This window comes from Etheostoma spectabile, chromosome 7 (genome assembly GCF_008692095.1).
Source record: "Etheostoma spectabile isolate EspeVRDwgs_2016 chromosome 7, UIUC_Espe_1.0, whole genome shotgun sequence".
Lineage (NCBI taxonomy): Eukaryota > Metazoa > Chordata > Actinopteri > Perciformes > Percidae > Etheostoma > Etheostoma spectabile.
Genome location: NC_045739.1, coordinates 21,256,680 through 21,267,387, shown reverse-complemented (window position 1 = coordinate 21,267,387; position 10,708 = coordinate 21,256,680). Strand labels below are relative to the sequence as shown.

General features: G+C 40.6%; 1 protein-coding gene and 1 long non-coding RNA gene across 2 annotated transcripts in view; both read left to right on the top strand.

Annotated features, from left to right (window-relative positions):
• The window catches only part of klhdc8b (kelch domain containing 8B), a 147,913-nt gene that overhangs the window by 72,015 nt on the left and 65,190 nt on the right, over nt 1-10,708 (top strand). The gene's annotated exons all lie outside the window — the stretch shown is intronic.
• On the top strand, nt 5,959-10,381 carry LOC116691907 (uncharacterized). Its single transcript, XR_004332580.1, has 3 exons — nt 5,959-5,969; nt 7,699-7,702; nt 10,278-10,381. It is a non-coding gene; the product is annotated as an uncharacterized LOC116691907 (long non-coding RNA).

Sequence of the window (10,708 nt, the reverse complement as noted above, 5' to 3'; positions counted from 1 at the left end):
CAGCTAAATGACATGTAATGTAATCTTGCCACTGCTTTCAGAATCAACTCACAGGGATCAAGATTTTTTGGGGGCATTTTTAGGCCTTTATTTTTGACAGGACCGCCTTAGACATGAAAGGGGAGAGAGGGGGAATGACAGGCAGTAAAGGGCTGAGGTTGGACCCAAACCTGCGGCTTCTGCGTTGAGGACTGAGCCTCAATATATGGGTGTGAACTATCCAGGCGCCCAAAGACAAAACAATCCTAATCGGATTGTTTCACAATAACAAATGATAAAGGATGTTCCTTCTCTTGTCAGAGACCACTGATGTGCCCTCTAGCAAGGCACCGGATACTAGACCGCTCCGTTGAAGTCTTTGCTGCTGCCTCGTGAATTTGACGTAACGCGTGAGAGCCTGTCATGGTCACCTCCCTCTGGGCAAATTAAAGGTTAACAAATGCACAATATGGCCTCTTTCCATCAGCCAATTACTCCATGGTTCAAAACACCTCCTGCCATTCACTGCTGCTGCTATTAATGTTCCACACAGCTTCTCGAATGTATCAAACTCAGTTGTTTATGGTTTTCAGTGAATGAGTACTAGCAATGCTCGATAAAGTTGACAAAATACATCAAGGACAGGCGTGATACAGAATCCAGGTCATCAGATGGATGTCCAGGGTTCTGCAGCAGAGGAGCAGATCTGTTATCCAGTTGCACACTTAGTTGTTGGGGAGGCATTTTGTTGCCTGCTCAACTGCCTGGATGATAATGCAGGCTAGCCAGCCGTATCACAAATCTCAGGGCCCGTTAGTCGTCCTCCCATTTGCCATGAAAATGATTTACTCTTAGGCTGTGCACCAAAAGGGAGGACTTTCAGGGAGGACTACCACTTGTTGATTTATTGCCCGTTCCACAGCCCTCCTGTTTCTTTGTAGCCTTGTTGGTGCTAATTATCCGTGTTTTAGCATGCTTTTGTTCATTGTTTTGGGTCCATGGTAAAGTGGTGTAATTTCCACATGATCCGTTCACTTCCACGTTTAATTCTAATCGATGAATTTTGGTTTCTAGAAGTGCAATCTTCTGAAGGCGTTTGCAATAGTCATCCACGGAGAAGGGAGGCATCTTGCCGCTAATTAGCTTTAGCTACAGTCACTGTAGGACAAGTGTGAGCTATTGGTAGGCCACGCTCACGCAGAAAAATGTTGAAATATGACAACAGCCTACTTTGTCTACAAAAAATGTATAGTCTAGTGATTTACAAGTATCCAACAGCCGCTGCTCATAGTTTCTCTTAGAGGAAAAGCAAGATTATCAGCAAAATATGCAAGCAGAGGCAGGAGCAAGCAGCAAAGTGTCTGTAGTGTAAGAAGCAGGAAGCAAACCCTGAAGAATCCCACCATACAGGATAAAGGACAGGGAGGATAAAGTATGCGCTCTCTCAGTAAAAAACTGAACATGCTTGTGCGTTTGTGTCATTCTGGATCACGTCCCCACAGACCTGTGGAGGAGCTTACAGAGGTCTCTTCTCTTTTTAGTGCAGGAGGAGAACAAATGAAAGCATATGCTTTTATTCACAGCTCTTTGTCAGGTTCTGGTTTTGAGTTATCCATCAGGATAATATCTGTAGATCCATGTGATACCTGAGCAGTTTTATCTCTCACACTATGGGTGCTGTCTTTTACCTCCACGTTTGACCCGTTTGTTCATTGAGCCAAAGGATTTTTTCCATGCGGATACCATCCATCCTTCAGGTGGGAGGATTGAAGGATTTTGGTCTCTTTAGACTATTCATCTGCTGCTACTATGTCATTTTGCCTCACTGTCGGGTTAGTGAGAATTTCAACTGCAATCATCTGTGATGGGTTATTTTGGTATAATTATTACAAATGTAAAATGAGCTGAAATCTCTTTTTGCATAACTCGATTTCCTTTACTGTATAATTTTTTAATTCATTTTTTATAAAATCTGTTGACCTACAGCATGCACAGTACCCAGATACTATAGCTGCCTGCCTATCTTCAACAGCTTACTAAAACTTTGATTCTCAGCGAAGATCAAAATCAACAAACAGTAAAGGTGTATTTCTCCCTGTCCTATTGTACCAACATATGATTAAAGGCCCATTTAACATAGTTTATTGGTTCTTATGTAAGAAATAAAAGCTAAAGGGTCACTAAGTTTTGGGTGTTTTCAACTGGATCTCATGGTTCTCACACATTATTATATATTTACATAATAAAATAAAATCAGAACTCAGCTGTGTCTAGAGTTCCTCCTCAAAGAAGGCAAGTGTTTGGTTAATTTTGGGTGTAATAACATAATTATTAGCCTTGCATGATGAAGGGAAAATATTTTGCAAATACTTCATTTGCCCTTACCCACAGACTAGGAGCCTGCCTGCCTACAGACACAGATACAACATTATTTCATGTGTTGATTAATAGAGAAGCAGATTTAAAACCAAAATGTCGAAATCGGCTCTTGCCTTCTGTTCAGTGTCTCACACACAATTAGGCAGCTACCCTGACAGGCAGAGACACTAATTTCTGGTAGAAAATACAGTTTTGGATTTCCAGTTCTTTACTGGTGACTCAGTCTCGGACACTGTGTTGCAGGTGTGCGGTATTGGGATGCCAGAATTCACCATTGGGCCATCTGCTAGCATCATAGGCCAACTGAGTGAAGATTCTTTGACAGCAGCTGCCCACTCAACATCCTTAATAATGTACCAGCTCTCGCCCACCCTTCTTTCTTATGACAACCAGTCCAGGCTAACTCATTCTTTCTGAGAACATGCCTGCACACGCATGTGCTTGGTCTATAAATAATAGTACAATTCAGCCTGTGCTTTCTTTAATCTTACTCGGTCCTCACTAATTTGCAGTGAAACTGATCAGAACAGACTTGTTGCTGTTGTAGGTTATGATGTGGCTGCTCAAGCTGGTTTGAGTGAATAATGAGCGTGAGCAATGGTGCCACATGGTCACCTACCTGCGTTTCTACCAATTAGATCATTCAGTTATCTGAGCTAGAAAGACCCAGTTTGTTACATTTTTAAGAGCTCTCAGTGCAGCTATGAAGTTCACCATGTTTCCCATTTTAGTTTAGGGTGTTAGCATGCAAATGTTTGCTAATTAGCACCAGACACAAAGTAAAACTCTGGTGGATGTGAAAAGTCATTTGTTTTGCATGTATTTGGTCATAAAAGTGCTGGAAAAATTATAATTTGGACCTGGTGATGGCCACAAAATACAAATCAGGGGATCACCAAATGTATTCAAATTCATCCTTTCAGGAACATAAATGTCAAATACCACAACATGCAAAAGTTGTTGACACATTTTACTTACAACCACAAAAAATCAGGGCAAAACATTCTTACTTGACGCCATCACGCTTGACGTTACTTTTTAATGCTCTGGCGTAAGTTTTTGATGCGCTTTGTCAGGGCACCTTGGTGATACTTTTTGACGTGCAGTGTAAAACCACTTAGGGTTAGGAAAAGATTGTGGTTGAGATTAAAATATGTATTAATGTATGTTTAAGTGACATGCCCGGTCTCCTTGGTGAAAGTCCTGTGTTGTTTGATCGATCCCCCAGCCCAACCTCCCCCCTTGTGTTGATTTTTGGTCTTTAGTACTACTCCCTACTATTATCGCTCTTCATACTACGTCATTTTACAACGTGCAGATGCCTATGCCCAATCCAGCCCATACAGACGCTAAAGTGTTCCTTGTGCATAAGTATTTTACAAGTTGGGAGCAAGAACAGCTTAGTCAGGGGATCATCAAAGTCATGGTTTGGGCACCAAATTTCACGGCAATCCATGCAATTGTTAATGTGATATTTCAGTCTCGAAATGGTGGAATGACCGCCAGGCTGGCAACCATGGTTAAAAACCTCACATTAAGTCAAATTTTGTTTTCACATTGCTGCTTAGAAAGGTTTGAGCTCACTGAAAAATGTTGCTTTTGTAGCTAGAGTTAACTCTGCCAGAAACGGTTCTCCTTCATGCTTAGGTGATCAAACAGCTACCAATTAAGGATAATAAGGCCACACTGGATAATCTGGTGATGATTTGCCACGGATGCCTGGCATTGAACTGTTTGCTTGCCGTGTCAGGGCCCTTAATCTGGTAGATATTGCATTTGGTTGGTACTAATTGAGACACAGGAGCTGTAAAATGAGTTTGGACACCTGATTTAATTCAGTTGTCCTGTTTTGCTGGGTGAACATCTTGTCCTGTTGAGTCCGGCAAAGACTTTTTCAGACAACAACTTCTGTTTCTGACAAATGACTCAAACCTCCCTTGAGCAAATAAAGCTGGCAGCCAATGAATTCTTAACAGCATGCTGTCCTCCACTAATGGCCCTTTGTCAAGGAACACATCACCATAATGGGGAATAATTTGTTATGTACCAACTCGCTACCTGAAATAGTGTCTTGCTGTTGTGTGTGATATGAGGCAGTGTGTCCCTGTCACCTGTTTTTGATTGTGTGCTGGTGCTTGTGTGTGTACTTGCAGTATGTATGCTGTAATTGAATCATCCAAATTAAACCTTGTGCGTGCGGTTTAATGGGATGTCTGCTCTGAGGAACATAAAGGCGTGGCTCTGTAACATAGTCATCACTCTGGGACAACGCCATGTCGAGAAAACAGCAGCTGCCTTGTCTGCAACCTGCTCTGCTTTGAGGAAAGACTCCATTATCTGTTAGCTCCACTCTATGCAGGAGAAATGCCATATGCACCAAGGTGGCCGTCAAACCATTTATCATTTTAATAAGACAGAGGTGGTTCTGGGTCCTTGAGATGTTCTTCTCTCCACACTCTCATCTCTAGGAGCCAAACTCAGTTTGAGCAAGTGATTGTGAGACATTTCAGTGCTCTGTGGGCACTATGAAAAATGACTATTGCTGCTTAAGAAATATCTTCTTTTAGCTATTATTTTAATCTTGCACGCCACCAATTTCTACGCAAATGCATTTTATCCGCAGTACCAGTCAAAAATGTTCTCCTCCACTTGAATAGAAAAGCGTGTCCAAACTTTTGACTGATACCGTATGTCATAATTAGGAAAGGATATTTGTGTACTGCACACACTGCTGCTAAAAAAAGAGCTTCCTGGATTGTTGACGCAAAATTTGCCTCAGAAGGAATGCTACATTAACAATCCTACGCTCTCATTTAGCAACTAGACTCAAGTGGTGATAGAGTGCATATTCAGTCAACGTTTTAAGTTGTTTAAGGGTTGTACAAGATGACTGGTAAATGTGCATAGATGCAACATTTATCACTGTGCAATGGTGTACTGCAGTGAATTGGTGAATATCGTGGTCTTTGGTGTATAAGGCTAGTTAAGACAGTGAGGCTAGAAGGGGACATCCAAAAATATCCTCTTTATTGGTCTTAAAAGTTACAACCTCCCTTACAAGAAAAATTTCAAAAGGGCTGCAACAAATGATTATTTTATCTGATTAATATGTCAATCGTGTTTATTAATTACTTAAGTTTCTAGGTATAAATGCCAAACAACAGAGGAAATCTGCTAATTTTTTATTAATTATCACAATTCAGAAGCTACAGTATAATCAGCAAATATTGAATTTTAACTTACTTAATTTGATTAATCAACTGTTGCCAATCATTTTCTGCAGCTTATTATTATTTTGGTTCAAATGCCAGCATTGGTTTAGAAGTTCATTTAGAAGTTGTATTCACTTCACATCGATGTCGACTAAAATACTGTTATGCGATAATTCCTTTAGCAAACATGAAGGAGAAGATTTACTGTAGATGGTTGACAATCTACATTAAGTCTGCACTTATTCCTGGTGATTACCTATATCCAAGAAAGATAGATGACTGGAAGTAACAATAAGGTTACATCCACATGCACAGCTCTTGATGATGTTACGCTACCTTTTATTTTATAAATGTCTGCGTGCAGGCCGGCCTGTTTCGTGATTTCTCCCAGCTGTTTTTGTTAATTTTCTTTGGAATGTAGAATTGTAGATTATTTATGAATCCACATGTTGCTTTTTACCTCAAAGAACCAGTAATGTTGGCTAACATCACTGTTAGAGACATACAAGAGAATTTCAGCATATTGAAAGGCAAGATGATGCTTATAGCGCAACAGGAAGGAGATGTTTTTCATGTTTTATGTTAAGTTAACTCTATTTTTAGTTTCTTTTCAGTGGTGCTGGCCCTGAGCTAGAATTCTTTCTGTTTCAAGCACTTGAACATATACTGTAGCTGAATGTTTAAATCCATATGTATCCCTGAGAACTCTGGGGTCATCTATTGTAGCAAAGACTGGAGTCTAATGGCACATTTTGATCAAGAGGGATGCCATTTGCAAGCTCCTCATTAATTTCCCATGTGATATGTGCATTGGGGTAGCAGTGTTGTGGGTTTCGAGTAGGAGGCACTTGACATTAACTGCACCACATTTGCATAAAGTAAAGGTCCAGTCTAATTAATGCAAATAAGGAAGGACAGAAAATAACTTGAAACTCTTAAAATTCTTTGAAAAACTGGGGCGGCCATTAGCTCACCTAGTAAGAGCGTTCGGCCCATGTTGGCTGAGTTGCGGGTTCGAGTCTGGCCTGTTTCACTTTCACTTTGCAGTATATCAACCCCCATCTCTCTCCTCCTTTCATGTCTATCCACTATCTACACAATAAAGGTAAAAGTCCCCCAAAAATAATATTTCTAATAATCTAAAAAAAACATTTTAAACCTTTTAGTTAAAAAAGGTACAATGTAGAGTTTTGATTGGGAATACACATCATTTTATTTATTCATTTTTTAGTCTTTACAGATGCCGAATGAATATCAATCAACCTTAAACAGCTATTGGATTTCATGCTTTAACTCATAAGGAGCCTTGCTTTTCTATCTAACTGCTACTGTGTAATGCATCTTTGGTGTTGGTTTCTTTGTATTTTGGGGCTGTGTTAGAGCTCCTGTGGATTGTGAGAATCCCAGCCACCTGTCTGGTTCTGCTCCGCTGTACTAGTGGAGCTGTGTTACTTCAGCGAAATCCTCAAAGGAACATTAGCTAACGATCCCATCAGAACTTGCATAACCACCGAGCTTACCAGGGATTACACACTGCAGAGCACAGCGGAGGAGGGTGCTACAATGTCAGATAGTGGAATAACACACCACAGAAAATGGTTCCAGACATATATTTAAGGAGACCAAAGCAATAAAAAGGGGACATTCTTTTTTCATAGGTCAATATTGAGTGTGCATCCTTGATTTCCCAAGAGATTGGCAAATGTTTTGCTATCTGTTTTGGTGATTTATTGGAAATTGTGTTGTGATTTTTGTGGCAGCTGCATTTTGGCCATTTCATCCTGTCAGGGTGGTGGAGGGTTGGGCAAAAAGTAAGGAAATAGGCCTACCCTGGATGGGTTAAAAGTCTGTTTCTGGGCTAAAAAGATTACATTTATGAACCATTTAAACACTCCAATTTTCTTTATCTGCCTTTTACATAGACATAGGTGATTGGGAATAAACCAAAGATATCCTTAGATCTGTGAGTCATTGTGCTGAAACATGATTAAAGTAGACTGTAGATGCATGTCTCAGAGGTAACATGGAGGGAACATGAGGAGGCAGTGATCAAATTGTTTCTGAGCAAATCCCAAGACTGGCAGAAACAACAATGGGCCTTGATTGCTGCTGTCCACAAGCGCTTGAGATAGGTAATTAGTGTGACACACATCTATGTAGTGGATAAAAGCGGGATACAATTGGGCAGCTCTATGTGAATCAGGGACTGTGGTTGTCAGACCACATTCCCTAAAGAAACATAAAAAACAAACAGTGAATTAGCGAACTCTGTTTGGGGGCATTTAACCCTTGTGTTGTCCTATTTGACCCGCTTTTTAATTTTTAATATCGGGACCTTGGCTTTCTTTCAATCAAATTGTCTAAAAAGAACATGGATGCCATACAGTGTTCTTCAGGTAAAATAAATGATTACTTTCACTGATTTTCTTTTATTGAATTTTATGTCATTTTAAAAAAGTGACCAAAACCTCAGAAGAAATGACAAAAAAAGAGACAAAAAGCGCTAAGAAAAAAACAAGAAATTGTTGTTGTATAGTTTAAAATATGATGTATAGTGTAATGTAAAAAAAATAATTACATTATGAATTTAAAAAAGCGTAGAAAAAAACAGCTAAAACATCGGAAAAAGCAAAAGCCCTAAACTATAGACTGTATATAAAGATGGACAACGTGTATCCACTTCCTCCCAACACACACAAGTGTCTTGGGGCGTTTCTCAATCTGTGTTCTTCTATGGACTTGTGTCCTTGTGTTCTTGTGAAACGTCATGTTTGGTGGCCAAAGTACTGACCCAATACACAAGTTAGCATTTCGCCAAGAACAGTTAAAATCCCCGGATGTGATCTCGACACGCCCATTTTACCGAGGATACATCGGATGGTAACTTGTGTGAACTTGGCCGGGCAGGTATCCCAGCATTCGATTCAGGTGTAAAGCGCTTATGGTTTCCGGTACACATATTTTCACAATTTACGTATATTATAAATCAATAATTCATTTTTAAGTGTTTTAAGGCGAGAAATCAGCTGTGCAGATTTTGAATATAGGCAGTTCAACGAAAATTGATGGTGAATTAAAAAAGCCTCGGAGTTTGAAAGCTCCGCAAACCCCGGGGCGTAGCAAGCTCGCCAGCCGGGAAGACTCTCGCGAGCCGGTCAGTCAGTCAGCTACAGACCCCTCTGGCCCCACGTCTAGACAGACCACTCTGGCCCCACATTTAGACAGACCACTGCAGCAAAGCCAGGTCCACAATTGTAAGATATTTTAAACAATTTTTTCCGCTGTCAATATATATCTGTCCTCCTCATCCTGGCTCTCCTCCCTCGCAGGATCCTCTTCTGCTCTCCGGTAACGTATACAGACGGCAGTGACTAACTTTACCCAGTCCATCTATAATTTTAATACCTATTTTAACGTTTATTTTCGTTTCAATTAAAATTGAATCCCGAACAAAGTTACAAGGATTTTTTCCCCGCCGTTGTGTCGGTTTTATATAGTTATTGGCCGTGATACTTAATAGCACTTAATTGAAAACCTGGAAGACTAAACAACAAAACAACAAGGCGGTGTGAAGGGTGACCGTCCATGCTTTATTAGAATACACACATCAAAGCTAACTATAAAGTGGCAAGCGCCCTCTTTGCTGGGGGTGTTGCGCAATAACAGGAAGAGCTTCGTCTCAAAACTGTCAACAGCGTTTTGTGTTCTTCTGAACTTGCGAGTTCAGTCTTCCAGGTACAGCTAGCAAGTACGGTCTCCCCAAGAACACAAGTCCGTTCTTTGCTTACTTGGTATTGAGAAACGCCCTTTGCTAGTTTAAGACCAACGCAGTTCTCAATTTCCCATCCAGTGCCCACTTCGTTCAAATATCAAATGCACCTGTGCCAATCTGTGCGCCCATGGGCGTGCTGGTCTCACAGGGAGGTGTGATCAGGTGCATTCTGGGCGTATTTCGCTATCTTGATTCAGCAGAAAGTGATCTTGCCATTGACCAACACAAACCTGGTCTAAAGTCAGTAACGCAACATTTAAGTTACTTTAACAACGCATTAGTGAAATGTGCCTAGGCTCGTGCACAGCACGTGCACACTATGCTTGTTACACACACAGGAACGCACAGAAGCACACAAATATGCAAAAGATTAAAAAACAAATACTACAATGTGAAATAGTATTATATCATCTGCTTGCACGCTTTCACTTTCGATGCCTGAATAGATCAGTTTCTTCTCCTGAAAATCTGGCCGTCCTGCGTAGTAAATCCGCCATCATAACAGCAACGTGCCAAGGTACAATCGCACCTGCCTTTTAAAAGGAATGGTATATGACACTGACTGGTTTATTGCATGTCAGGCCAAAAACACACCTATGATTAATTAAGACATTAAGTATAACCCTTTTGAATCATGCGCCTGGCACACAGACTCTCTTTTCTGGCGCTAAACTAGCAATAAGGATTCTTACACCCCCTAAACGCACCTGCGCCATGCGCTTCACGCCGGCCACTTGGATCGTTAAAATAGGGCTCCTGGTCTGCGCGGTAGTGATCAGGCGGTGCAGCCATGATATCAAAGTCCTTGCGAGTCAGTCACAGATGTCATCAGTTTCACCCTGTTTTCATAGCAAGGAAAGGCAGCTTTATTTGTATAGCACATTTCAGCAAAAGGGCAATTCAAACTGCTTTACACAAAGACAGTTTTAAAAAAGCATCAAATAACTAATAAAAAAAAAACAAGTTATTAGAAAAATGAACACTTGAACAAAAATCAGCATGATCAGAACTACCTAAAATGACAGAAAATCATCTTCGGGAAAACTCTATTTGCGGTGTACTTAGATGTTTTTGTTTGGCCCATGTCCCCTTGGCTAACATGGAGATGATTATGTGTCTGTCTCTATCTGATTGTGTGTGTGTCATCAAGAGCAAAACGGAAAAAGTGGAAGATGATTGTAGCTGTTGACTGATGGAGAGCGTGTGCGAGAGAGTGTGTCACCGTGGCCTTTGCTGTGCATCTCCGAGCTGTCACTTGAGGTGAACTGACCCATCAAAGCGCCCATATTATGCTAATTATCAGGTTCGTAATTGTATTTTGAGGTTGTACCAGAATAGGTTTACATAGTTTCATTTTCAAAAAACA